Source organism: Pristiophorus japonicus, chromosome 4 (genome assembly GCF_044704955.1).
Source record: "Pristiophorus japonicus isolate sPriJap1 chromosome 4, sPriJap1.hap1, whole genome shotgun sequence".
Taxonomy (NCBI): Eukaryota; Metazoa; Chordata; class Chondrichthyes; family Pristiophoridae; genus Pristiophorus; species Pristiophorus japonicus.
This window is the reverse complement of record NC_091980.1, coordinates 281,136,825-281,142,824: the sequence shown is the minus strand read 5'-3', so window position 1 is coordinate 281,142,824 and position 6,000 is coordinate 281,136,825.

Genomic DNA, 6,000 nt, shown 5'->3' with positions numbered 1-6,000 from the left:
TGTGGCTCTGAGGGAGATCCACCGCAACCAGAAATCCACTGAGCTGCTGCCTGCTCTCCCTCTCTCTTCTCCAGCTCGGTCGGCGCTGCTGCTGGTTCCAGCACCTCTTTCTCACACATGCTTCCTTCGCTGCCATCCGATCCGAAGGTGGAGGCCTGCTCTGCTTGTGAACACGGGGGACAGCGGTCTGTGGAAGAGTGAAGTCTTCCCAGCTCCCACCGACCTTCCCCATCCATCTCCTGCCGAGTAGCGTCGGCCCATCGCCTGCAATGATCCACAAAGGTAAGCCGTGCGTCTCGCCACTGTGAGATACCTGCACATCCGCTCTGCCAAGAACAGGTATCAGTTCCTTGGTGTAGGTACGCAGCTTCGCCGTGACCGGGACCAGCTTGGGTCGTGCAGCTGGGTTGATCCACAGTTTATCAAAAGTTTCCTGACTCATCAGTGACTGACCCAACCCTGTGTCCACTTCCATACTGGGACTCCGTTAATCTTGACTTCCATAATCACTGGGGCTGAATCGTCAGTACATGTATACAGTCCAAACAATCATCTTTTCATCCTGGGGCTGGGATACCAGTCGAGCCAAACCACAATGCTCCTCGCTGGATAGCAGATCATCTACCATCTCCTCAGCCACACGGTGAGTCGTGTCTCTTTTGCACATATGCTGAAAGTGGCCTTTCGTGTGGCAGGTATTGCATATATACTCCGCAAACCTGCACCGGTGAGCCCCATGGCTTCCTCCGCAGCGCCAGCATGGTGCTACTCGATTAGCCCCCATCGGCGGACTCTGAGTTCCAGGACCCTGAGGTCCATGCTCTCTGCCCTGGGCAGAGCCACGTTCTACAGTTTTGTCCGTGACGGGCGCTATCCTGTGAATAGTATCTGCCGGGTTCGAGACCGTGTGGATCATCTGCTTGGTGCTGCAAGTTGAGGTCATAAATGCCCGGCTGATGTTGATGGCTTGCTGCAGGCTGAATGTAGGTTCAGTAGATAGCAGCTTGTGAAGGAGACCCTCATGGCCAATCCCTATAACAAAGATGTCTCGCAACGCCTCGTTAAGGTGTGTGCCAAAATCGCACAGTGCCGCAAGTCTCCTGATGTCCACAACATATTTGGTGACATCCTGGCCCTCAGGTCTGCAGTGGTGGTAGAATTTGTGCCTGGTCGTCAGGATGCTCTCCTTCGGTTTCAGTTGGTTACGAATGAGTTCAATTAGCTTGTCCTTGGTGCTCGCGGGTGTCAGCAAATCCCTGATGAGACGGTAAACCTCCTAGCCACAACTGGACAGCAATATCGCCTTACGCTTCTCTATCTGTGCGTTTGTGTCCCCTGTCAGGTCGTTTGCTATAAAATAGTACTCGAGCCTTTCCGTAAAGGCATCCCAGTCATTACCCTCTGTGAAATCCTTTAGCGTGCCCAAAGTAGCCATGGTTGCGTGAAGAGCTCGTCCGTATCCTCGTCGCCAATTTGTGATGTATGTAGCACTCAAATCACTGACTCCAAACAGTCTGGTGTTGTAGTAACTGCTGTGACCTTGGTCCTTTATTGTGTAACTCCAGAGTGCCCCTCAGGTGTGCTGGTCAGCCTTTTATACTCTGTCTCACAGGTACTTTCGGATCTCCCACCACAGTGCCCCTTGTGGCACACCATTGTAACTATACATTTAATGTATGTGGACAATACATAACAGCAGCCACCTGGATCATAAACAAACATGTTATTGACATCTTGGAAGAAGTGCTTCAGACGCCTGGACAGAAGGGTGTCATACAATACAATCCTGCCAATTGTAATGTGCTGCATGCAAAGAGGCAGAAACATGCAGCTGCTGGAGGATGAAGGCAACAACCTGAAGCCAACAATAGAACAACAGGACAATGAAGAACTCAAAGCTGAACCATCTTTGCAGGGAGTTAGGGCAATACAACAAGACCCTATAAATGAGACCTTCACATAAGTGGCCCATCAATATTGTGAATTACAAACCTCTCCACATCTGTACCATACAGCACTCAAATATATCATCAATAATGTTGGCCTCTGCAGAAGTCCCTGCTTTTCTGACCCTCCGTGTACAGATGTCGGAGGAACACCTGGTAAGTTTTGACCGACCTGCCTGCTGAAGGTGGTGTGGGGCCCGCCAGGGCATTCATGTTTCGGATCATGGCCTCGGGCCCCCCAAAAAAGGAAGATAATTTTCTTTTAATTAGTAAGGTGGGCCACCGGGGGACATTAAAGTCCATTCCAGTGGGCCTGGCTCCCCGCGGAACTGGCAACCACTACTGGTACAAGGCAAGCGCCCTGGCAGCATGGATGCCCATTATTGGTATTAGGATCAAGGGACCCATCCTTTACCCCTACCAACTTTGGTGAGCTCAGCAGAGGTAATACCCATATGCTTCCTTGTCTCCCTCCGGCCCCTCCAGCCCCCACCCCCAACAATCAATAAGTGTGACAAGAGTGGTAAAGATATTAGGCTAGACTTTCTACTATGATTGCTGTTGCCCAAAAATGGGTGATATTTCCAGCCTCAGTGATTTTTTATTTTTCAGGATCGCTGGAATATTGCCCATTTTTTTGACCACTAGTTTTGGATTTTTATTTTGGGCAATAGCCTTAACGATGTGAAATGGGCCTTAGCAATGTAGTCAGTCGTGCAAGGTTGGCGTCCACAGCAACAACTATTCTGCGCATGCGCTTTTTTTTTAACAAAAAACTTTGAGCGCTCATAGATGAGCGACAACCAAATGGCTACTTGTGTGAATAAATGCACATTAACCATGCAGATTATTTGTGTGGTAAGTTTGCTTTGTGTTGGGCCACTTTTCCAAATGGTCAAACAACAACAATCGCAGTTTTAAGTTTCAGCATTAAAGTGTGTCCTACTGCAGTGTAGGCATGCCTATGAAACTTGGGAAAGAACTCTTTCTGGGGCCTTTGCTTGCAGCCTCGGTCACGGTGTAACTGGATGAAAGGAAACATAGAAACATACATAGAAAATAGGTGCAGGAATAGGACATTCGGCCCTTCGAGCCTGCACGACCATTCAATAAGATTATGGCTGATCATTCACCTCAGTACCCCTTTTCTACTTTCTCTCCATACTCCTTGATCCATTTAGCCGTAAGGGCCATATCTAACTCCCTCTTGAATATATCCAATGAACTGGCATCAACAACTCTCTGCGGTAGGGAATTCCCTAGTGAAGAGGTTTCTGAATGAAAATGTTTCTTCTCATCTCAGTCCTAAATGCCTTATCCATTATCCTCAGACTACGTCCCCTGATTCTGGACTTCCTCAACATTGTGAACATTCTTCTCGCATCTAACCTGTCCAGTCCCATCAGAATTTTTATATGTTTCGCTGAGATCCCCTCTCATCCTTCTAAACTCCAGTGAATACAGGCCCAGTCAAACCAGTCTCTCCTCATATGTCAGTCCTGCCATCCTGGGAATCAGTCTGGTGAACTTTCGCTGCACTCCCTCAATAGCAAGAACGTCCTTCCTCAGATTAGGAGACCAAAACTGAACACAATATTCCAGGTGAGGCCTCACTAAGGCCCTGTACAACTGCAGTAAGACCTCCCTGCTCCTGTACTCAAATCCCCTAGCTCTGAAGGCCAACATACCATTTGCCTTCTTCACCGTCTGCTGTACCTGCATGGCAACTTTCAATGACTGATGTACCATGGCACACAGGTCTCATTGCACCTCCCCTTTTCCTAATATGCCGCCATTCTGATAATATTCTGCCTTCGTGTTTTTGCCACCAAAGTGGATAACCTCACATTTATCCACATTATACTGCATCTGCCACTCGTTTGCCCACTCACCTAACCTGTCCAGGTCACCCTTCAGCCTTTTAGCATCCTCCTCACAGCTCACACCGCCACTCAGCTTAGTGTCATCTGCAAACTTTAGATATTACACTCAATTCCTTCATCCAAATCATTAATGTATATTGTAAACAGCTGGGATCCCAGCACTGAGCCCTGCGGCACCCCACTAGTCACTGCCTGCCATTCTGAAAAGAACCCATTTATCCCGACTCGCTGCTTCCTGTCTGCCAACCAGTTCTCTATCCACGTCAGTACATTACCCCCAATACGATGTGCTTTAATTTTGCACACCGATCTCTTGTGTGGGACCTTGTCAAAAGCCTTTTGAAAGTCCAAATACACCACATCCACTGGTTCTCCCTTGTCCATTCTACCAGTTACATCCTCAAAAAATTCTAGAAGCTTTGTCAAGCATGATTTCCTTTTCATAAATCCATGCTGACTTGGACTGATCCCGTCACTGCTTTCCAAATGTGCGGCTATTTCATCTTTAATAATTGATTCCAACATTTTCCCCACTACTGATGTCAGGCTAACCGGTTTATAATTACCCACCTTCTCTCTTCCTCCCTTCTTAAAAAGTGGTGTTACATTAGCTACCCTCCAGTCCATAGGAACTGATCCAGAGTCGAAAGATTGTTGGAAAATGATCACCAATGCATCCACTATTTCTAGGGCTACTTCCTTAAATACTCTGGGATGAAGACTATCAGGCCCCGGGGATTTATCGGCCGTCAATCCCATCAATTCCCCGAAAACAATTGCCCGCCTAATAAGGATTTCCTTCAGTTCCTCCTTCTCACTAGACCTTCGGTCCCTTAGTATTCCGGAAGGTTATTTGTGTCTTCCTTCGTGAAGACAGAACCAAAGTATTTGTTCAACTGGTCCGCCATTTCTTTGTTCCCCATTATAAATTCACCTGAATCTGACTGCATGGGACCTACGTTTGTCTTCACTAATCTTTTTCTCTTCACATATCTATAGAAGCTTTTGCAGTCAGTTTTTATGTTCCCAGCAAGCTTCCTCTCATACTCTATTTTCCCCCTCCTAATTAAACCCTTTGTCCTCCTCTGCTGTATTATAAAATTCTCCCAGTCCTCAGGTTTGCTGCTTTTTCTGGCCAATTTATATGCCTATTCCTTGGATTTAACACTATCCTTAATTTCCCTTGTTATATTTTTACTTCAGACAGGAATGTACAATTGTTGAAGTTCATCCATTTGATCTTTAAATATTTGCCATTACCTATCCACTGTCAACCCTTTAAGTATCACTTGCCAGTCTATTCTAGCCAATTCACGTCTCATACCATCAAAGTTACCTTTCCTTAAGTTCAACACCCTAGTCTCTGAATTAACTTTGTCACTCTCCATCTTAACAAAGAATTCTACCATATTATGGTCACTCTTCCCCAAGGGGCCTCGCAGAAAAATATTGCTAATTAGTCCTTTCCCATTACACATCACCCAGTCTAGGATGACCAGCCCTCTAGTTGGCTCCTCGACATATTAGTCTAGAAAGCCATCCCTAATACATCCAGGAAATCCTCCTCCACCGCATTGCTACCTATTTGGTTAGCCCAATCAATATGTAGATTAAAGTCACCCATGATAAATGCTGTACCTGTATTGCACGCATCCCTAATTTCTTGTTTGATGCTGTCTCCAATCTCATTACTATTGTTTGGTGGTCTGTACACAACTCCCACAAGTGTTTTCTGCCCTTTGGTATTCCGTAGCTCCACCCATACAGATTCCACATCATCCAAGCTAATGTCCTTCCTTACTGTTGAATTAATTTCCTCTTTAACCAGCAATGCCACCCCACCTCCTTTTCCTTTCTGTCTATCCTTCCTAAATGTTGAATACTCCTAGATGCATACTTTATTGATATTGGGCAATACTGGCTGGATTTCCTCAGAAACTGTTCCTTCCTCATCTGACTTCACATCCTTTGGATGTTGGAGACAGTAATTTGCTCTATGGACCTCCTTCTGCCAAGTAGCACAGTTATTTCCTCTTCAGCAAAATGGTGTCTTGGGTGACTAAAGTGGATGACCCATGTTTTTCACAGTTTGTATAAAAGAACACCAAGCTTCCATCAGTAAAAATGGAGCTGACCTACTTCTTACTGCATGTATTTGTTCCGTCTGGCCA